At 41.2% G+C, this 24,457-nt stretch overlaps 1 long non-coding RNA gene across 10 annotated transcripts in view; it reads left to right on the top strand.

Moving 5' to 3' along the window:
• LOC122869115 overlaps nucleotides 1–24,457 on the top strand; it is a 63,967-nt gene that overhangs the window by 31,392 nt on the left and 8,118 nt on the right. For all 10 annotated transcript variants that reach the window (XR_006376247.1, XR_006376243.1, XR_006376249.1 and 7 more), the window contains one exon: nucleotides 16,400–16,461. This is a non-coding gene — a long non-coding RNA (uncharacterized LOC122869115). The remainder of the gene's footprint in view (nucleotides 1–16,399; nucleotides 16,462–24,457) is intronic.

Raw genomic sequence — 24,457 nt, 5'->3', positions numbered from 1 at the left:
ATAAACAATGGAGCTAGGGCCTTGGCAACACACACAGCACACATGGACACACAAACAGCATACACTGCCCCATGCAACCTTTGTTGCTGCCCAAAATCTGCTTCATTTCCTGCAAAATTGTCCAAAGTAGCCCTGGTATTGTGTGACCATCTTTTTCATCTCTCAGATTTTTAGTAAGTAGCTTGTGCATACATGTGGGCCCTTTCGATTGGTTTAATTAGTGTGGTGTGTTTACTTGACCAAGTGTAACCTGTGGTTTTCTGAGTTGAGTCATCTTCCGCTGTCAAGGAGGCACAGCGAGGTCAGCTGGAGTTCTTTCTTCCAGGAGCATTTTAAGTGACATTGATTTGGCTTTTAGGTAGTAAAGGTAATCAAGACGGTTGCACAAGCCTATAATTATGGCCTCTCCCCATGTGTCACCCATGCATATTTCTACACTCATTATCAGCTGTAAATATCTATCTACTGTATGGAGTTGAAAACCAGGTCACTGCTCCCCTAATGAACCTGAACGGTTTCATGTAGGTACTATCAGTACAAAGAAAATAGTTCCTATTAAACTGCTCACAACAAATCTGTGGATTATCTTGAGTAAGTGGGTCATAATTTCTGGAAAGAGACATTGCTGTTGAGTTTTTTTAAATGTATTTTTTTGGCGCTTTGAGAACCACAAGCAGAGTGCCATCCAGTTCCATTATATTCAAGAAAAGGCAGACATCTCTACGGCTGATATCTCCAAAACTCGGCAACTCACACCAAAACAATCTAAATGGATAAATAGCACTACAGGTAAAAGGATTTTTGATTTTGGGGTGCACTGTCCCTTTAAGATATTGTTTGTTTCTGGTGTTGCTGCTGACAATGTGTAATACTTCTTCTCAAACAAAAAAATGTTTTTTTTATTTATCTCAGACAGATGTAATGATTTAATGATAAGATTCTCTGTTTGAAAAATGCTTCCCGTAGAAATTAAAAAATGTCCCCTAACCTGCCGCTGTGGCACAGGAGAATTAACAGCATGATTGAATGGGATTGTCTTTGCTCCCCCCAGCTCATTAGGAAAACACCAGCCTGGGTTTCAGGGTGCTGACAGGCTGATTCGTTGTGATGGTGTGCCCTGTGCCTGAACATGCTATCCCTTTTGGCTGCCGGGTGAACACTGCTCTCTGTGTTGATGGGCATGATGGGTACTCAGATCACGTTTCCAGCAGAAGCAGGAAGTGAGAATTGGAGGGTTCCTGTTACCAGGCCCCTTCTTTCCTCCCGGTCCTACACAGATCTAAACTCAAACCATGTGTGTTCTCACCCTGTGGACCTCCGCATACAGCCGGCCTGGATGGCTGGTTGGCAAGTGCTGTGGTCTTCTTAACAACATGTGATCTCAGGAAACATTCAGCCCCTCCCTCTTGCCATTGTTATTTGAATCCTGCCTCTGTGCAACTCCACTGGGGTCTCTTGGGAAAAGTGGTAAGTGATTCCTCTCTGTGTCCGGTCTCCAAAGACACAGCCCTCCCCCTTGGAGCTTTCATTCAAGGTTAGGCACACGATGGATGTGATTGGGGAAGTACAGTAGTCTGTCCCTAGGGCCAAAGGTCATTTCCTGATACTCAAACTGCCACGAGTTAACAAGGAGCAGATTAAGAAAAATGGCTTAAACTCACAATGACAATGGAGGAATTAAGCCACTGATCGTTACGTAGTTATGCTGTAATTACATAAACTGATCAGTATTTGTGACTAGTATCAAACCAGTGGGAAAAATAGTCATTACAGAAATATGTATTTCTTTTATGATTTAGTGTTTTATTAGAGAGAGGCTTTTTTGATGCTTCTACATTTCTCTTTCATGTTGGAAAAAGGGCCTTTAGCTCTCGTAACGTCGCTTGCCTCTCCTTTAAAACACATCACTCCCTTAATACACACTTATGCAGTACACTTATGTTATACACACTTATATGTTTAACAATCATAAAGAATAAAGTATAAAAACACTTCACAGACTTAGCCTCAGTCATCTGTTTCAACACAAATATACTGTATCTTTGTCAGTTGGTGACCATTTGTGCATTGTAGCTCCCTCTGAGCATTGTGATATAAAGTTTATGTATACTTGACTGTGTACAGTTTCGTCAAAGTCAGAATATTTTAGCCATTGGTGGCATGTTCTGGCATGGGAATACCCTTAAGATGAGGTATTTATGTTGATGGAAAGCGTATGATGCTGATTAGGTTGAATACCTGTCTCTGCTCTCAATCCTTTCACTTCAAAATGGCTGTTTACAGAAAACACTGACTGATGAAGGGATAATCTGTAAAAATATATGTACCACTTTCTCTCAGTCTTTCTCCCTTTTACTGACTTTTCTGGTTCTTATATTTTCAAGAAAGAAAAAGTTAATTTAACCCCAGCATGGGAGAGAGTATACATGCAAAATAGAATTTAAGAAAAGCTAAAAAATGCTTATCTTACAGGGCTGCTGTGTTGGCATTCCTGCAGCCACTGTCAATCCTTTTGTGAGGGATTGTTCAGGTCCTGCTCCTGTCTCATTCCTCTCCTCTATCTCATAAGAAAGTCAACCCCGACCCATCACCCTAAACATTTCATTCTAATAACACATTGTATGGACACCTGTGGGCTGCCATTTCCACTGGGGGGGGGGGCGTGGCAGAATTGCCAGCTTTTAATCGAGACGCGTTGACTAATCACCCAAGGATTAGCCTCTTAGACAAGGCCTCTTTCATTCTAACACTCCATATACCGCAAAGACCCTGCGTGGAGATGGGGAGGGTGGGGTAGAGTACATTTTTTAGTGGCTGGGGGTGAGTACAGATGGCATACTGTACCTAGATGTGCTTTGTTTGATCATGCCTGAGGCCTCTGTATGTACACACACACACACACACACACACACACACACACACACACAACGCACACAACACACACACACATATCCTGTGGCTGGATCTTTCCCCAAGTTCTCTCACTGGAGACAGCTCTGCATATTTCTCACAGTAATCACATACTGTGCCTCTAACAGCAGAGAAGTGAAGGAATACGTTTACAACAGTCTGCTCTTGTGCTGTGCATTACAGTTACAAACAACTGAAGAAAAATACAGCTTAATTGATTTTGAGCAACAAAAACATCGTACCATCTCACTGTATGCCTCTAAAACACTCTGCTCACCAAACTGAATGAAGATGACATGTTTTTTTGGGACCCTTGCCCTTTATTCCGCCCACTTACAAACAAACACACACTTGTGCACAGACACGCTCTGAGTGAGTCTGAGTTTAACATGTTGTGAATGGTTTGTGTATGTGTGTTTGGGAGTGGGCTGTAGACCTGTATATTGCTGTATGTAAATGAAGCGGGGTGACACCGTTCGGGCTCTGTGGCGTAGCTCGAACCTGATATTGCCCAGACCTCTCTGCTGTATATTCTTGGGTTTGATGAGGTCATTCACAACACACACTTCATACACGCACATAGTCAGCACACGTCACGCACACACAGTTGTAGGCACAGAAATAAGGTCATGAAAACAAAGTAAGCCTTGCATTGCATGAGTCTAGGTTTTAGTTTAGGTTATATTCTCACTCTACATTTAGCAGAATTTGATTGATCAGTTATTATCTGTCCACTCTATAGGTGTTTTTGAATCACTGTATTGGAGAGGAAAAAGCATAGAAGAGGTTTGGTTTAAGAGATAAGTTCAGATTTATTTCGTGGCACCTGACTATTTTCTTACAATAGTCAGATGCGCCCATATCTTTTAATGGCCAGTATGAATGACTGTTTCAATGTACCTATGGACACCTGACCTTTGTTTTAAAAGTGTGCTCTGCTTATTTAGCATTGCACTCCTACAGTATTATATTGTCAGACTCACAATGGACAGTTTAAAAAAAAAAGTGAACAAAATTGATGCCTCAGAACCAGAGATATCTTTTATTCCACACATTCTTCTTTGTTGTCAAAACCTGGCACTTACATGACCCACAATGCAACTCGACTGCTGAAAGTTTGTGTGGAGATTTGGGTGTGTTATGCGAGTTGCTAGTGCCATGCTGAGTCCCTAGTCTCAAACAGAGCTGAGGAGCGGGCTACAGAGGTCTGATGAGCTCACTTCTTTCTAACTCCACACCACTATTCCTCAAGACCCCAAAACAGACTTTGATGTGTAAAATCGGTGGAGTTCCTCTTTAAGACAGACTTGACAAATTTTGAAGCTATCCTTTTAAGAGAGAAAGAGATGAAGTCCAAAATCCAATAGAAAAGTGGAATTCAATTTCCAGTGAAGAGGGTGTCAGTTCTCTTTGCTTAGTTGCTGCCATGACTCTACATGTTCTGTAAATTACTGCTTCTACTTTATATTTTATACATACATGTCATTAAACAGCATGCTGCATTTTTTAATTTTCAAGAAAAGTATTTCATGTTCAAGGTCCTTGTAAGGAAATGCATTGATATTCTAGATAATGTGCTTTTAGTGTCTGGGAATTGAAGCCTGTAAGGTGTGACATGCTGTTTTTTCTAGATTCTCCATTTGCACAGTTTGCCTGTGAGTTTCAGGTTTCACACACCTATCAGAGTAACCAGCTACACTCTAAGCTCTCTCTGAATAGAACATGGTGCAGAGCAAGCACAGGCCCAAGACAATCTTTTAACATGACAAAGGAAGGCAAACACCACAGTGATTCTTGTCTTTCTCAAACCTTCTGTTGGGGTAGCACGTTCCAGAGGTCCTCCATTGTCCCCTCAATTAACTCTGAGTGAAGTTTCTGTTTGTACTGAGCAGCCCTGAACCAGCTGGCTGGGATCTTCAGAATTTTTTCTTGTGTCTGATTTGTCACAGTGACAGCCTTTATAAAGGTCACACGTGTGGCAGGCGGGCTGGGCTCAGGTGTGCAACATCAGCTCAGTGGTCTTATGTGTTTCAACAGTGTACACTCTCAAGTTGCCGTGGCTCAAGCAAACACAGATGAAGAAACATGCAAGATGAAGACATTGCGGTTAAATATCAGGCTTGTTGAATCATAATATGCTGTTACTGACACTGGATTAGAAAGTTCCTTTTCTTTTCTTGAATTGTACCATTCAACTTATCAGAATCCATTTCTCTGTACTGTGTTTGCTCTGGAATATATACTGTGGCCTGTTGTTTGTCTAGTCACAGAAGCAGCCTGGAAGCTGCTGGCAACCTGGCTCTGCAGTTTGTGTGCTGTTTCACTCAGCTGGTGTGGAAAAGGAAGTAAATTAAATAGCATTAAAGCATTTGTGGTAGGGGAGATAGAAAAGTGAGACATATTTTACAGTGAAAGGGAGGGGCAAGGTAGAAGCTGAGGCTGCAGGATATGAATAGGTGTGTGGATGTTTATATATATGTGTGTGTGTGTGTGTGTGTGTGTGTGTGTCTGTTTGTGTGTGTTAAAAGGCTGTGTTTACGAAGCACAGGGCTGGGAACTAAGTGTTTGGCCCTCCAGGTGTGTGTGCCGGTGGTTGTCGGGGCTTGTGAGGCCTGCTGCGGAGGTGGCTACGTGACAGCAGTAATGATAGGTTGTGGCAGGTGAAGACATGAGTGTGTGTGTGTGTTGCTACAGGCAAATGTTAGCTTGGCTCCTGATGATATACGTACATACATACACACACACACACACACACACACACACACACACACACACACACACAAGCCCATGCACATAGTCAACAATGTACCTTATATCAGACTTCACATCCCACGCAGCAAGAGCAATTAGAGATGACATCAGGATGAGTGAGCACTTGCTGAGGAGGGCTAAGTTCTACAAGTCTGGGGTCAGATAATCCTCAACCAACCAGCTCTGTCTAAAGTGCAGGCTCTTAAATCAGGTGACAGAGGGGTCAAGTTCAGGTTGAGCTGTAATCTAGCAGAGAGGGTCAAGTGCCTCTGCCTGTCTGACTGCCTTTGACCTCACAAGATGATCTGTTTTTAGCTCTTCAGGGTGCATTTAAACCAAGTATGGATGATTCAATCAGGAGCATGTACACCAAGACTTCCTGAAGAAGTGCGCCTCTGTCTTCTTCTAAGCAATTTGTGGTGTGTGCAGTCGGATTGACACATAAACTGCAGAAAACAAACCCCAAATATTAAGTTGAAGGCAATTTTTGTTGTTTAACCTGGTTTCAAGACCATAAGGAACCCAGACACGTCCATAGTTAAAATCTCTAAACTATTAGAAAAGCTACCAAAATTTTGTCCAATAAACAAGTTAATTGTGCGTCCATATAACATATGGTTTCAAGCCCTGTTTCAGTTGTAATTGGCAGGGTGATTGCACCCTAAGATAAACAGTTTTAAATTTACATTTGTCTCCAAAGAATTCTGATCAGATTTTGTGGACTTCATTTCCTCAGAGCTAAAATGACTTTGTGTAGAAGCTTTCAGATCAAAACTTACATCCTCTTAGACGCTGAAGGCACATGAGCTCAGCTGTGCAGATGTTTAAATTAGTTTCTCGTTTTATGACAAGCACATACCTGGAGCTCATTAAATGGGATCTTCGACACACTACCCTCTCCTGTCATTTACAGTAATGTGCAATGATAATAGTGTTGCTTGACAAAGATGCTCATTGTTGTGGCTTGCAATAGAACTTGCTGCGGCTAGCCACCCCACACAATAAAGCTCTCAGGAGGACCTTTTCAGTGCCGGGGCATTCCACAATGGTCTTACCACTATGGCCGCATCCGTTTGCCCAGTTGTGCGCTTCGCTGTTCTGTGATACCACAGAATTTGAAAACACACACAGAAAAGAAAAGAGGACAGAGAGGAGTAGAGACAACAGGCAAGCTATTGTATGGTCTTACATAGGATGGACTAAGACCTTCTCATGTCTGCATGTCTGATCTTGAAGTATGAGCTGTGGTTTTCTGTAAGACGGTTGAGTTGCTGCTGCGTTATGTCGAGATGACTCTTTAACATATCAGCTACCATGCAACCTCTTAAAAGTAAGACATAGAATAAGAATAATGACACAGGAGACAAATTACTTTTAGAGAGTTATCCTGAAAATGGCAACTTGCCACATTCCATTCTCTGGAGCAAAGTAATAAACATTTACTCCATGACAGATGAACAGTGGGCAACTGCTAGTTTGGTTTAGTAGCTTTTGTCCACAAAGATCAGATGCCATAGTCAGGTGCATCTGTATAAATCCTTGTGAGATTATTTTTCTGTTACATTTTCTATTCAGAATTGAACTCTAATGGGGCTGTTCAAAGAAGTGAAGAGGATATTTCCTGCTGTCTCAGGGCTTAGTGCTAGTTCAAAGCCTTCCAACTGTAGACAGCAGCTGGTCTTCTCAGGAGCTCTGACTTTGTCCTACTGTGTAAAAAAAGCTACTACTCAAGTGCTTTAGTCAATCCCCAACAGTACAACACTATACATCCCCCCATGCACTGTAGTAAAAAGTTTTATGATTTAGACAGTATTAAGCTGTCTGGAGAGATATCAAAGCTTCCCTCTTCCATCTCTGACTCTTGTTGATTCTCTTCCAGTCCCAGAGACGACAGTGCCCAGAGGTAATGTCAGTGCTTATATTTGTGATTTTTTGGCAGAGGAACAATAGTTTAGTTTAGGCAGTGCATTCCTGATTATTGACACACTGTGGTATGGAGAAGGATTAGTGAGCGCCTTGGCTTTCTGATTCTTCTGCCTTGGCTCGTGAGCAACACCTGGGTGTATCCATGGCAACAGGCATCACAATGAACAGTGATTTCACCATCAACCGGTTTGACAGAGAGTCGGTGGCGATGCTTGTGCAAGGAGGGTCACTTATGAGAGGAGAAGTGAGGAATGTTTACTTGACATTGCTAAATGCAGCTACCATTGACATTTGATTTATCCTACTCTTTATCCTACTAAAAATCATAAAATGTTTCTATCCTGTATGTTAAGTAGTTTAATAGGTTGGAGATGGTGGTTTATGGTTTCTGCAAGAGGAGCTGGTCCCATTCTGACAGCCCTGATTACCTGTGTCTGGCTAGCCCACATGTGGTCTGTGGCAAGATGGCCCGATAGCTGGGACTGAGGCAGCATTGTTAGCCATTTGCTGAGGGTCTCCTAATGACCTGCTTCTCAGTCTTATCAGCGGGAGCCCACATGACCCATACCAAGCATCCTGGTAAAGACTTCCACTGACATCATGGCCTCTAGGGTCTACCCCAGTTATATTTTCAACTTTGAGAACCTGCTACTTGGTTTCACAAGGAAGCATTGAGAATATGAAATCACATATTGTCTTGCATCCGTTATAATTTGAACACACTCCATATAAATCTGTCCTCTTAAGGAATGTGTTTCATAAGATTACTGTTTCTCTTAAATCTGACAACTGTAGTACTGAATTGAAATCCAGGATGCATGACTTACTTGGTATTGAAGGCCATACCAAATGTCAAAAATAAATAAAATAATGTTAGTTAATCAACTTAGGTTCATCTCATTGTTAAAATGACAGACACAGGTTTTAATGTTTTTTGACGTGGAAAACATTTTGTTTAAGTTCAGTCCTGGCATTTCCCAGGAATATTGTGGCGAAGAGTTTGATTGACTACTGCAAAAGTTGCATTCCGGAAGAATAGAATATGATCATATCATTCTCATAAACACATATTTTGATGTTGTGTGTTTCATTTTATTATCTTTTACATACAGTATGTGGGAAACATACTGTGATGCTCTGAAGCTCTGAAGAAGCGGCTGCAGTGGTGTCATGTTCACATTGCTCACAGCATTTCTGCTCAATGGTTACGCTTTCTTACAGGGCTCAGCATTTGTTAATTACTTGTACTGGAATTGAAAAGTTGGTTCATTTGTGTAGCTTCTGTATCCTTTTCTGAGTGGAAGACAAACCTTGAGAATATGCAGATACTGTAGATATGACAGCCTGTCGAGAAGAAAACAGTGTGTCGACATAAAGTTACTATCCATAGATCCCAGAGGTGACTATAGTCTACAACAGAAACTTTATCTCAAACTTCTCAAACTGTGTTACTAATGAGCACTGATAAGTAAGGTATTTAGGGCATTTGACTACCCTGTCGTGTGCAATCAGAGGTGATATTGCTTGCAGACCAGACAGCTGACAAATATGCCAAATGGGGAAAATCCCATCAGTTTGGAGCCCATTTGAGTCACTGAATGTTTCCTACCAACTCACTGTTAGCTCACCTGTGTGTATAAATAATGGTGTGTATAAATAATGATTTCTAATGATGTTTTTACAGATTAGAATTTTCCTTTACTTTTGCATTTACTTTTCAACCTAGTTTGATACCTTTCTCTACACTGCCAAGTGTTGGTACAGGAGACACTTTTAGAGTAATTTTTCCCATGAGCCTCCTATGTGTGTATTAACATGATTGCTTTTTTCATTCCTTTTGGAATGAGGAAAACCTGCACAGGCAAAACCCCAAGTAATTACATGACTAATTATATTATGTCAATAATCCTATCCACAAATAAAAAATAAATAAATAAATAATATATATATATATATATATATATATATATATTCATACCTTTTTATCTACCTGCTTATTATTCCTAAAGGTTATGAGTGGAAAGCAGGGAAATGCCATGGACTTGTCAGTCTGTCAAAAGGCAGCAGCAATGACAAAAGTAATTCCAAACCATATAAAAATAGACAAATGCATCGTCCAAAGAATTCACTGAAAAGGTGGTCTGAGAGTAAGCGTGGGTGGCTGCAGAAAGTAGTGCATAATTTGTGAAGGAACAACAAACATGAAACGTTCTTCCTGATAGCTGAGATGTCAAGGAGGCATAATGTAACTGGAAGGGAAGGCTGAGTGGAGTGGAGTGGATCCGGACCAAGCCTGTTCAGGAGCCCTTTCACTCCCAACAAGTGGTTTTGTTTGGCACTGTCCTTTTGTTGACACTGTCAGGTTCTCATGCCTATTAGGTTGCTGTCGACAAACGGGCACCATGATGACATGCCCCACACAATGCCATTGGCTGGCACAGTTTCATTCTCAAATTGTCACCTGCTTGCTTGACTGGAATGGTTCTAGGCCTCTCGAGTAGAAAGGCATATTATAGTGTTACAGTATCAACAAATGACATACCTGTATCGTTATTGTATCACTGTGACGTCACTAACATAACTAACGCATTTTCTCTTGGATTCATGTGAAAAACATCTATTTTCTGTAAGAATGTTTTTCTTAGTCATTCTTTCATTCTTAGTGTGTAATTGGTGTGTTCTGTATATTTTTTTCTGATGGCTCATCCCTGTGTGGGCACTTGGGCACCGGCCCTTGTGGAAACAAAATTCCTCTGCCAATAATGAAGAGCGTTACAAGCTTTAACTGCGATCTTATGGTGTAAGGCAGCGTGGGAAGTTTGGTGAACTTCCTGACCCCACGCACCACCGCAGCACATTGACCTTCATCACGTGACAAAGGAATGTTCCGCATCTTTTGTTTTAACGTCCACGGCACTCATGGAGTTGAGAGCAATTTTGCATACTATAGAATAATCACTAGCTTGGCATTTTACCTCCCCATTCTCCTCCAGTGTTATTCCCAAACAGGATTTGCAGGCAGCTCTATCCTGCATGTTTTAAATCACTTCAAACGCTACTGAAGCCTTTTTCACCCAAAGCGGGCACCCAATCTAATAGCATCATTTGGGCCTGCACACATCGAGAGAATCAACCCCTTTTTTTCTATGCTTAAGGTTTTGTGAACAGGGGAAAACAAAAGGCTGGCCCAGTGAAGCGCATCTCTACTGGCAGGTTGAATAGAGGGGCCCCTTTCATGGCTGTTTATGAGCACCCCTCTTCAAAAACACACATACAAATCACATCCAATTCTCCCAATGGCTCCTCTGATACGAGGATGATGGCAAGGAGGGGAGGGGAGCGGGCTGGAATCTTTTGGTGCCTCTCTCCCTTTTCATATGTTCCAGTTGATGGATTCCCACCCAGTGTCACCCCAGCTTTACTATCGGATCCATCAGTTTGTTTTCAAAGCCTGAATCACATGTTACATAAGAGCAAGTTGGGCATCTCTGCTGAAAACACCATTAAGATGTTTGATATAACAGATGCTGGACAGAAGGCAGAAAAAAGGCACCGTTATTAAACTGTCCTTTCTTTTGGTGTTTCAAAATGTGAGATACAATTTATGGGAAAAGTCATCTATCATGACACTGCAGCACTGTGACTATCATGACAGTGTGCATCAAAAGTATATATTACTAAATATTAGTGTTAGTAGTAACATATTTTCAAGTAATTGTCAGCTCTTTTAATAATCGATTAATGTCAATTTTCAAGCAAAAACACCAATCATTTTATGGTTCCAGCTTCTAAAATGTGAAGATTTGTGCTTTTCCTTATCTTACATTATAGTTAATTAAAGATGTTTGGGTTTAGGACTGTAGAACAAGATATTAGAAGAAGGAAATTATGATGAACATTTTGACTGTTTTCTATTGTTTTATAGACCAAACGATTAATGGTTAGTTGCTGCCCTAATCTATTGATTCTTTTTTCTATCAAGTGATTAGTCAGTTAGTGTAGAAATGTCAGAACATAGTGAAAAATGCCAATCACAGTTTCCTTTAGCTCAAGCTGACACAACAGTCCAAAGTTATTCATTTTACAAAAATATAAAACTGAGAAAATCACCATATCCTGACATTTTAGAAGCTGTAATTAGCAAATATTTTGTATTTTTTGGTTAAAAAAACAAACAAACCTCAATGTATTGTTTTTTTTCTGTCACGTGCACCTCACCTCTCCCAGGCCCTGTCACCTGCAAAATCTTTTGTTTTAATTATTGCAAGGAGCGCAAGCTTTCCAGATGGTTTCCTATAATATTAAGTACAGTGTCCTGTCTTGTCTGTAGGCCTATTGATCTGTTATGGCAGGAGGGTTTGGACCAGATTCAGACAGCCTCTCTAGCATGAACGAAATATAGTTCAAATGCATCTTTCAACCAACAGCAGCATAAAAAAATATGGTTTTGTCATGAGTGCTGCCAGTGTAGTTGTACTACATATCTCAACTATGCTGTTTTCATACTGTCATATTGTTTTGCTGACAAAATGTCATGTGGTGCTCTCAAGATGTGATTTACAATGTTGCAAGGGCGTTATTAAAGTCTTTGCACAAAACATGTAATTAAGTCTAACTGTAATGCTGTGGATTTATTGGCTAAATTACAAATGAATTGCATTGCATGCATAAATTTAGAAAGTGGCATCAAAAAAGTATAGTGCATCTTGAAGGATCACCCCCAAATTAAATTAACATCATCAATTCTTCTAAAATCCAAACAACATTATATGTAAAATAAAATATTTGAAATAGTACAATGTTTCCATTATTTCCCATTATTGTTTATAATTATTATAAATGCTTAAAATCAGATGCTCGTCCATGAGGTTTCCTCTGACTATGGTACTGAGTATGTGTCTACATATTAGTATACGCATGTTCATACTCACAGGAGAGAGAAAGAGAATGTATGCTCATGCAAACTTGTGGATGCATGCCTCTTTCCTAGGGTCATACTGTATATGAAGGTCAGAGAGCTGACAACCTTTGAACAAATTGCAAGTCATCCCACCATGAAGTAGATCTTCTTGTAACTACCTTTTCCACTCTGTGTCATATCTTGTTCAACAGGTAAGGTTTGATGGACAGGAGGAATGCAGCTGAGGGATTTGTTTTGTAATGGCAGTCCATTCTTTGTGTTCTTAAGCAAACAGAGCGGCGCTATGTCCTGTTTTTACGAGTTTCACACGTCACTATTCAAACTCTCAAACAGGCTGGTCCCCAAGAGTACATGGAAGAGAGCAAACAGTGCTCTAATACTTCACCACTCTGACCTTCTGCTAACTTGATACACACATAGACAAACACACCCACACCTTTTACTAATGCTGTCAAACCATGCAGTGCAAAAGGATGTGTGAAATGTTCATTTTAATCTTAGATTTTTGTGGTTTCTATATTATGCAGCTGAATCAAATATGGCAACAAAGACACAGATAATGTTGACGTAAACCAAGTCCAACTTTTGTCTTCCTATGAAAGTGCTTTAGCCTTGGAGGGTATTAATACAAAAGTGCGGATCCACCTGATGTTACTGGCACAGTTCAGCTCAGTTTAGGATTTAGCCAACTTTAACAGTTTTTCAAAATATTCAAAAATACAAATCTCTTTTAATTGTACTTAATGAATGACTTTCCATTGTTTATATGTTGGGAAATAGAATTGTTTTTTAATGCAACATGGGTCACAAAAACATGGGTGGTGGGTGCTATATCTCTTGTTTGAGTAGCATATGAGTACCCCATTTCAGGCTCCATGTGCTGTCCTAATTGAGTGCTACTTTAATGTGTATGGAACAAATGCACGGAAAAACTGTGGGAATTCTGTGGGAACGTTTAGAAGCTCATAAAATGATGGATGTTCAAGTGCTCCCTAAATTCCAACAAAAATGTATTGAAACAGTACAATGTCTATTTTCATTAATGGCATGAAAAAATATAGAGGAAATGTGTAGTGTTCCCCGGTTGGTGCACACAACTGTGTGTCTCAGGCTGATTTAGTTTATGTAAGCATGTGTTAAGTTAAGTGCGTATGTGCCTAGGCTTGTGTGTCACTGCAGTGTGCCTTTTACAGGACTGCCAAGCTCCCTGCCATGTTGTCCTTTTATATAAACATAAAGGAACCAAACAACACCCACTGCCTCTATAGATCCCTCTGCGATCCTCTCTTTATTGTTCTTTTCTTTTCCGCTTGTTTTAAATCTGTCTCCGATATATGAGGCATTCCTTTCTGGTTGTGTAACATCAACAGAGAGAGGGCAAATGAGACAGAGAGAGAAAGAAAGAAAGAGAGAGATTGTCTTGCTATGTTTCATGTCCTACTGTGCGCTCATATTTCTCAGACCGCTTCACAGTTGTGGGTAGCTGGCTTATCATTGGCCTCCTCAGCTCTTTCTGTCATGCGTGGCCTACCTTAATCTCTCTTGTGTACTGTAAACCGCCCCTAATAACCCTGAACACGATTAAAGCAAACATCTCAATAACGGCCTGCCTCATTATCAACTCACACTGGGAAAATGAGTGGTTCAACCTCACCTCTGTAATTGTACATATGTGGCTCAGAAATAACCCAGAGAACAAGACAACCTGCTTATTTGCTATCTTAAAAAAGAAAAGAAAATTAAAATAACCATAAGCCAGTGAGCTTGTTTGATTTTCTCATTTTAACATTTAAAGGAACTGAGAGGATTTTTGGCATTTTACATGAAGTAATTGTTACTGATGAATCTACCATATGAGTATAATTTTCTGCTGTTTATGAAGACGGGCAGCAACAACGAGAGTGAGGTGCAGGATTAAATGTAGGCTGTTTGCTCTAGATGGTGCTGTTTACTGAGGAAATGTGCCTTCCTCCCCCCTTCATCCATGCTGCTCTTACTAAATCGTATTCCTTTTGCTTTCTAGAAAACATAATGTTTTAAAAAACATCCTATCAGTGTTTAAAATGTTCTGTACTGCTCTTTGATTTATTGCTATTATATAGCTGATGTTTTTGCAAAATTGATGTATCAGATCAGATTCAACTCCTGAGGGAAAGAGAGACAAATAATATCAGACATAATAATAAACAACAATTTCTCAAAGGAAAGATTTTACACTCTCTGAAAGAATGTGTGGTATTGTGCTGCAAGGCTTCTTGGACATGACATTAGGCCATTCTAATTCTTCTGTGTGTGTATGCAGATGTTTGCACAAGTTTCACACAGCCAACAAGGGTAGATGATCAGTCAGACCTCCGCCGGCAGAAAGGAGATGGAGAGGAATGTGTCTGTGGCGATGGTTACACCTGTGCTGTCTGTTGTTTCCTGCGGCGGTATTGCAGGGTGTAATCCCTAACATCGCCTGTGTTTATGCCTGTGTTTTAGTTACAGGCCTGATACTCGCATGCTTTAAAGCTTAGATGGGACTTCACTTACTCCTCTGCCTGGCCCAGGGGCATCCTCCCCTGCCTGCCACACACAGGCTCATCCCTGGCATGTATGGATACAATAAACACAGTAGCTTTCTACATGTGTTATACATCCTTTATTCACTTTATGTACACACAGTCAAGTATACATTTATAGAAACTTAAATAAAAGGCTTTAATTCTCAAACATCAAACTAGACACTGTTCTGTTTAAAGTTGTTATGTAAAAGGTAAATTATGCTCAAACTGTTCTAAATTTAGAATGTGCAAAGCCATATTTTTCTGTTGATTTGGACTCGGATTGCTATAATAGGATCATTTACAGGGAACATTAAATTGCGGTTGTTTCCTTCTGTACTCAGTATTTGAGGAGGTCCTTTTTTGTTGTTTTATATGGTTTGTATTTCGTCACGAGTGACGCCGGCTGCACCACTGAGGTCATGAATGGGGAGGAGAACGTTCCAGTGCCAGTGACTGAACTCACTTTTTATTTTAGTAAATATGCTAAATTTAGAGCTCAGTCGCGGCCAAAAGTTCGTCCCAAACTCCCTGAATGACACACCTTTCGAGAAGTGACTCTTAACATCTGCTATTTTTATCATCATCTTACTTTTTCCCCTTGTTTTTGTTCCTTTCGCTCCTCTCTTTTTCTGACAAACACACTATAACTGATGCAGTCCTGTTTTTCATTTATAAGATTTGTTGGGTGGATTAGTATGGAGATGATCCTAATTCCCACTAAAGGAAGGACATGCTTCAGCAGTGTTTATGAAAATACTGTGCTCTGACATAGGAGTGGAGAACCAGTAACAGGTCCTCTCTGCTAACACACCCACCACTGCCCAGTGAAAGGTCTGTTGTAATGGTGGCATTTCAACCCTTCAAAGTAAAATGGCCAATTGGATAATGGGAGTTGGTTTGCCAGTCTGGGCAAACCAAGCCATGACAGTGCATAAAGTTACATATGACATTGTCTGCTGACTGAGACAAAACCCTTACACAACATAAAGTCTAGCCTAATACAAGTACAGTATTGAAACCTTGTGGTTTTTTTTCTGTATGATGTGACATTGATGAGATCCACCCGTTGCTAGTCTGTTATTTCTGTCTCTGACCCGTTATTGTCAAGCGGCGCTCTGCACCACTGTAAAGTGGCCAGTGTTTTGGAACCTGGTCCTGTGGGTTGAGGCTTTGAACTAGTTTCCATACAAACCTCATATTACATGCTCCAACACTATTTTACCTAAATGAACCCAGCTGAACAAATGGAGAGTGAAGAGTTAAGCAGATATAGCAATGGAATACTATATGGTTAGTCTGTGAAGTGACGTTTTGTCCTCTTTTTTGATTTTTTTTTTCACAGTGAAGGAATTCAAATTCTTGGAATGAGATGTCAACCTTTAATTGCTTCCCAGGGAACTTCTGGTGAGTATATATGTTTCTAAAAATGTTGCAATTAGTCTCAGTGTGCTTGTTGTGTTTCAGTGTTAAAGTGCTCTCCTTTAAACCTCTGCTCATGTCCATCTGCCCAATAGGGACACCATGTGCTCGGTTGTCATTAGGTGATGTTATGTCCTTATCTCCAAGCTTTTTTGTCCAGTAGTGTTTTGCTTTGCAGCTCCCGTGGCTCACTCAGACGTGCAAAATGTTCTCACTATCTGTAACAAAGCAGATGTATGCCAGATACTTAGTGTTACTGTGGTTTAGGCTTATAAAACTTACGCAACTCGTACTTTAACTGTTGGCACAGCTCGTAGCCAAATGTTGTTTATTATTTAATTTAACATAAAGAATTTACTTGAGAGATTGTTCTCATCCTCAAAATGGCATTTTAACACAAATCATTTAATTATATTGCTTTACAAAGCCACAGCCATCAATACTGTTTTGTGACTGTGCTTTAGCCTGCGGTACTCAATGTACTTAGCCCCTCTCCCATATCCCATCAGCCCCCTCCCTCCCCCTATCCCTTACTCCCTCTTTCAGCTGGTCCACCCTCTACCAACTAGTGTGTGCCTGTCAGCGTGTCACCCCAGGGTGATGCCCCTCTCTCAGCCCCTCAGGGCCCTTTTGACTCTGCAGCACTCCATGTTTGCCCAATCATTTGGGAGCCGGATATGGGGATGAATTGTTGGTCAGCCTGTGCCCCACAACCCCCGGCCCTCTCTGCTCCACCCCGACCTGCTGTTGACTCATCTCCATAGCAATGGGGCAGGAATTTGTTTTCTCTCATGTGTCCGCTGCCAGCCAGCTCCCCGCCACCCTCCGCCACCACTGCCCCCTCTTCTCTTCATCCTCTCCGCCTCTGAACGTCCAATGAAAAGGAAGCTGGAGGGAGTCACATGGTCAGGAAGTGTTGAGGGTGCATCCCACTGAGCAAAGTGGTGCTGTCACTAGAGGTTTGCTCTCCTCTGCTGGGAAAGAAGGCCTTATGGGAAAATGTGTGTGATTTGTTTGGTAGGAAAGTGAGCACAGTCATCAATGATTCCCTGATACATAAGCTTGCAGAGATTTTTAACAACATGCACACACATACACACAAGTTTTGAGGAGGCTATGTACAGACATGTGGTTTATAATGTGCAACTTATTATAAAATACATTCTGTGTAAGCCACTTAAATCCTCCTCCTGCAGCCATTGTGGTGGCCTTAGTTAAAATAATTCAATTTCTGTTTATTTTTGCAGTGCAATGATTAAGAGAAACCATTAAACAGAGCAAGCCTATCATATACATTATAGTTGTGTACCGGTCTATTTCTACACTTCACATAGCTCAGTAATACAGCACAAAGTGACACAGATCTCTTGCATTCCTCTTTGGTATGGTGATTTTGTTGTGAAAAATGCTACATGTGATTTTTGTCCTTTAGTTTTTTCTGAGCAAATCTGGTCCTATCTTTATGCTAACACAATTTTGTGCAGTCTAATTCCCATCATTGTCTCAACATATTGACAAGCTCAAGTGTGTCCATGTGTGAGTGTGTGTACGTGGGGTTGCCTCCACATACGTTATTAGCTTAGGGCAGGTGAGTGTTTGCCTACCTGTCTCCCTTTATGAGGTGAGTGTTTGCCCAAGGAATGCACCACGTCCGATTTGTCATTGACTCTTATTGTTCAGCTCATCCAACTGGTGTCTTGAGGTTGAGCTGTGCCCTGGCAAGTAAGAAATATCTGCTTTTCTTCCTTTTTTCCTCTTTTGCTCAGTGTATTTGCACATGTTCTTGGACGAAAATGTTACTTGGTGGAAAAGTATTAAGGATGGTAAATGCATTCGGAATGAAAATGAGAGGAGTTTAGACCTGCATTGAGAAAAGTGGAAAGTGAAGTTATTAAACATCATGATCAAGTTGGATGTCACCAATTTCAGTGAATTTACACAAGTCTTGATGAAAGCCAGAGTTTGAGCCTGGCTTCTGCTCCCCATCTGTAACTACATGGAAGGCTCTTGTTTTGGACCTGGCTCAGCTGAGATAGAAAATTACACAAGTCGTCGCTCTTCAATTGTGCATTATGCAAACTGAAGTGAGAAAAAAAAAGGAATAGTATGACGTGATTGAGTGGAATTACTTCTAACCAGGCACATCCTGTAGATACGTATGAACCCTGATGAGCAAAGCTTGGCCCTTGCTTTGTGGTAATGAGGAAGCCTCAGCAAACTAATCCCTCCCACTGCACTTGAGTGGTTAACAGAGCCATTACAAATGGCATGTGTAGCTTTTTTATGTTTGGTTACTCCCAGAAAGTTTCAATTTTTAAACATCTTGAATAGCAAGATTTTTGCTTGCGTTTTCAAAGTCATTAATTGTTATTATTATTATATATAGTATTTGGATTTCTGTGGATTTCTGTGTAAAAAGGTACATATAAGTTCTTGTGTGAATATATTAGTATATTTGAATTTGCGCGCATGTGTGCCTGTGTGTGCCTGTGCGGCTGTCGTCCTGTGCCACCATCTGGGTGGTCCTCACGGCTGGTTTGATGGTAATCCCCCTGTCCCATAAATCAGTGTCCGGGCTCGGGCCGGGAGCTGATGCTGTGTGACCACTGGAGCGAGGGGCTCGAGGCACTAAGCCGAGACCCCAGCCGCTGCCCTGCCCTGCCCTGGCCTGGCCTGGCCTGGCCACACGTCAGCTCTCCACACCACCTTTAAAATAACTTGTCATGCATGGCTGACATCAGGAAATGGCCTCAGCTCCAAGTACATGCGAGCCACCAACAATATAAGCCACAGTAGAAATGGAGAGCATGCTCATAAACTATAGCATCATAAGATATAGTTTCATGACTTATAACGGAACAGTTTGTCACTCCAAAACCTTTCCCTCAATTTTCAGGTTTTCAAAAACTTTTTCATTAGGGATATTTTTCTTTTTGCAATTTTCAAATATTATAAAAATGTATTTACTAATAATACAATTTGTTTGTTCTGACTAGTGGCTAACAACCCGAAGTGGCTTTTGATAGCCTTCTAGAGAGCTACTCTCAGTTCAAATGTTTCTGTCTGACTGAAAGTGCTAAGATTAAAGCCATATCTTAGTCTTTGTAGGGCCTATACCTCTCTCTGAGAATGAGGAGGGAGGATGAAGGCCTGTCCGAGCTGTCTGGCTTGCATACAGCTCTCCGCTGAGCTTTTATCTAGGGAGATTGGTTGCAGCTCTTTCCAGACCCGGCTCCCAGGGAGTGCACAGTCCTGAGACCTGTGGCATTAATAAAGATAATGCTGTTTGGAATAATAACAGTCAATTCTGCCCAATAGAGGGGAGAGACAACAGACACAAGTGTAGCGGAATACAAAAGAAGCCTAGATGAAAGGCTGAAAGGTAGGCCTGTGCACCTCTCTGGCTCTCTTGTGGGAACTGATGGGACCTATACCAACATGTTCACACACAAACAGCACTGAGAGGGACCCTATGCCGATTTTGACCCTCGGGTGCCATGACGCAGAAATGTAATTTGTTCTTTTGTCTGCCAAGATCACAGAGGGAGAGCAGTGACTTGTCTTTCTTTTTATTCTTACTTTTTTTTCTCTTGTTCCCCTCCTTTTCATTCTCTCTATTCCCCATTGCCTTCAGTGAGTGCAATTTAGTTTGATGAGCAGGTGGTCTCACAGTGCTTTTGGCTCCCACCTCTGGCGTGTGGTGCTTTCAGTTGGAGTCAGTCATGTAGGCCAGGATTAGAAGGGTGGAGGAGAAGGAGGAGGAGGTCCAGTAAGAGTCTTGGTATTGGCGACTTCAACGCCCTGCAGTCAGAACCATGCAGAGTGCAGATTGAAAGAGTTATTTTGTTGCTAAAGCTCTCAGCCGCACCCCAGATGGCTTTTGTGTGGGCCAGGGCCATGCTTGGGACAGGGTTAAAGCAACAGAGTCCTTCAGGCTTGGTGAGTCTCTGGGCTCAGCAGGTAAAGCACTGTGGGCCAGACAGACTGAGAAGGCAAAACGTTGCCGTCTCGGCACTTTTCCACCTTAAATCTGAACAGTGGACCGAAACAAAATAGGTGGATTAGAGCAAAGGGAAGACTTAACTTCTCAGCAAACCCACAAAAACACACTCATATAGAGAGTGAGATTAAGGCCTCCGAACATCAACCCAAGTTAAGACTTAATGAAACATCTCATCTTATGTCACATAAGACAAAAGAGCAGGTAGAAGAGATGGGGGGAAACATGCTGTGTCTGCATTTCTGGTGGAAGCCCTTTCTCCCCTTGTGCATTTCCTGATTCCTGACCAAATTACAACCTGCTTTCTCTGCTTTATCTTTGATCTGTTTCATCACACACTGCTAATTAACCAGCCCTGTTACTATGTAAGGGAATTTATGACATATTACTTGATCTGTCCAACATTCCTCTGCAATAATCTCCGTGGTGACACCTAGACAAGCAATCAATATTTTGTCAATAATGTTAAACAGGTGTGCAGCTCTGCTGTCTTTCTTGTGTTGACTTCGTGTGTCATAAAATCGTTCTGGCCTTAAGCATGAGGACTTGTTCCAGACCCCTGAATTGCCACTCACATCTCATATTTTATCGAGTGATACAAAAAAGTCTGGTGTCGGGTTTGTAACATAAGTTGGTAATATTAGCAAGTAGTGTCAAATTGGAACATGTTAGTTAAGGCCAACAGATAAATCTAGGGCTACAACTTTGATTTGATTATTAATCTGTCAATTACTTTTATGATTAATTGTTTATAAAATATCAGAAAATTGTGAAAAATGTCCATTACAATTTATCAGTCTTCAAAATGGTTTTTGTTTGATTAAGGGTCCTGAACCCAAATTTATTTAATTTAAAATTATATAAAACACAGAAAAGCAGCAAATGCTCATATTTAAGAAGCAGGGCCAAGTGAAGGTTGTTTTTGACTACTTCTCTGTCAATCAATCAATCAATTGATTCAGTTGCGCAATAGTTTCAGCACTGGTTTAATCACTGTTCCAAATCCCTGCTTGTGATGTATTAAACTTAAAATATATATATATATATATGATCATATAATAACTAAACATTTACTTTTAAATAATGAGATGCCCTCTGAGGTGTGTTTTTCTAAATCAAGACAAGATTATTTAACCAGCACATTTCATCTGCCTAAACAACATGTGTTCTCTATATGTACTGACATAATCTCTTTAAACTGTCTTAACTTATGCTGACTGTATGTTGGCTAACTCAGCCTCAATGTTGACTGAAAATTATGAGTAGCTGGATATGTGTCACTGGAGATTGGTTAGGGCAAAATTCAAGTGTCACCCCACAGAATATGGCTAACAAGAAGGCAGTGTCAGAGTGAATAATGTAGTGGTAACAAAATGGTCTTTTCAGTCTGAACATCAAGCTAAGGACTCTGAGGTCTGAGCTGTAAATCAAACTGGGAGGGGTGATTGGTTGTACTCCTGTGTTCGCCATTCTGGATTTGTCCCCGAGTGTTTGTCATGGAGGTTTCACAAGTGGCCGCTTCTACTCTCACTGATAAACAGCAGGGATTGGATCCAGACCCTGCTGGGTTCTAGCTGGAGCCCTGGGGCTTGTAACCACACAGACCGGGAATGTTAGTCATTTGTTTATTATCTGTGATATTTGCCCGCTCCTAATCCCTGGCCGGATTAGACTTGATGTGTTCCTCATCCCACCTTTTTCCACCCATGCAGTCCCTGACATTTATATCAGACACACACACACACATGCATGCAATGGTGTGCTTCTAGGCTTGTGCGTCGATGCATGAATGTGTGTTTAAGTGTGTGTGCCATTCCACATGTGTTGGTAAAGGATGTTTGTAATCAAGGGAGTTTGACAGATATCCCCTCCAACTCTATCCCATGTAACGCTGAGATCAGTGTCAATAGGAAAACTACTGTTACTGTGGCTCATATTTGATCACATGCCAGGGCATCTTGCTCTGTGGCTGTGCTTGCGGCTGGAGGCGTGTTTGGATCTAACAATTCAGGACTCCAGAAAGTGTTTTTTGTCATTTATTTTTTTCAAACGGAAACACTCCAAGAGCCTTATAGGAACCAATTAATCAAACACCACACTGAATAGTGTCAGTGTGGCGTTAGTGGAATCGGAAATTACTTGTGTCATGAAGGAGGAGAAAGTGGTAAGTGTGGTGCTTACGTGTCCTGTGTGTTGTGAAACTATTGGCCGAGAGTCACCTGGATCAGAGAGGGAACAGGGTTTACCGAGCAGAGCTAACTTGTTCAGTGTGACCTTTTAAAGAGCTGATCCCAAACACTACATAAATCTGTTTCCAGTTTCAAAACACGACCACGCACATGCTTATTAACATGCCATATTCTTTCACCCACCATTTTTGTGGGTGAGAAAGTCCTGCAAATCTGCACAAATGCTTAGGCCCTGTACAAAATCCCTGCTCCCCAATTCCTCCGACAAACATACACAGAAGTAGATACACCAATGTTGCAAGACTGATAAACGTGTATACATAACATAGAAATGTCATTATCTATGTTTATGTGTGTAGGCATTGAGGCCAAAAGGCTAAGAATGACGCTTCATAATTTTTTGGAATACTTGACTTAAACTTTGTCTGGGTGAGCATCCCATCTCCCTGGATGGAGCAAAGTGTACTAGACATGATTTCGGGCAAAGTCATTTAGGGCACACAAGTCAAGTCGTAAGTCTCTATAAGTAATTCGCAAGTCAAGATGCAAGTAAATAGCACAGCATTTGAACATTTTCATTTCCGACCTGCAGTGATAGTTTTACATAGCTAAGAAAAAGTAATTTCAGCCCAATAGTTAAATATTCGTGTGTGGATATGGAAGGCAGACGAAACACAGTCTTATGTATTTCTTTAGTGTGTGATGTTTATCAAGTCATCATTAAGTTAGGACTTAATGTTTAGGTTTTCAAGTCTCAAGGCAAGTCTTTAGGCAATCAGATTTTAGAGCAGTCAAGTCCAAGTCAATTCTCAAGTTATAATTTTTATGACTTGGGTCCAATTTTTGAAAATCAGCTTGAATCATGCTCAGTAAACCCTCAAACACTGTTTGACCCTCCCTCTGCATCCTTTCTTACCCTGCACAGAGTGTTTTTTCTCACTGCACATGGAAGCTGTCCAGCTGAAGCGGTCACAGCTGAGCTTCATGGGGTGTTGGTTAATTGGCAGTTTTTGGTAAGTGCAGATATGCTCCACTATGCATATCTTCCTCAATGTCCCTTGCACTATTTGCCTTTTTAAAGTGTCCTTTAATTGGCTGCACAGTCACAGTCTCCTGCTTTAACTGTCCCCTGTGGTACCTGAATGTGGCCTATTTGACCCTGAGGCCCTGGGGTGAAAACCTCATATTTGGCAGCCAAATGATTATGAACCAGATTTTGTTCTGCTTTTGTTTTCAGTCTAACTCTGCCTTCACCTCTTTTTCTCCACCTCTGTTTCTGTCTTTAATATGAGTTTTGAAGGTTGTCTCTTTTTCACAGGGACAGTATTGGGCCACTGAAAAGCAAAATCTGCTTGGTTTCAACACCTTTTCATAATCCTTACCCAGCCTGTGTTTGTGTCTGTGTCTGCCAGCCTCAGTCAGGCAGTTCTGTCAACATGGTATCACGCCTGCCTCCTCAGCCCCAAAGAGAGGCCTCAAGTCTGGGCTCTAGAGGACCCTGAATAGTCCATCTGATAGATCTGATCATGGCTTCTCCCTACACACAAGCCACTTCCAACAGGGCTACATCAGCAATACTGAAAGACCTGAGAGGACTGTAAACCCACCATGGGGTGTATAGCTCCGACTGCACTACACTTTAATCCCCTTCCCTTTTTAACCACAATGGGAAACATGTGCTTACACTGTGTAGGGTACAGGCCCACCATGGGAGAGGCTGTTTACCTTTACTCTAAAACTAACAGCTAACTCCTGTCACCTTTTTAACCCAGTAGAGGTAATAACCAGAAGA

The sequence above is a fragment of the Siniperca chuatsi genome, linkage group LG21 (assembly GCF_020085105.1).
Source record: "Siniperca chuatsi isolate FFG_IHB_CAS linkage group LG21, ASM2008510v1, whole genome shotgun sequence".
Classification (NCBI taxonomy): Eukaryota; Metazoa; Chordata; class Actinopteri; order Centrarchiformes; family Sinipercidae; genus Siniperca; species Siniperca chuatsi.
Note: the sequence above shows the minus strand (reverse complement) of the source record. Positions and strands in the feature narration are given on the sequence as shown.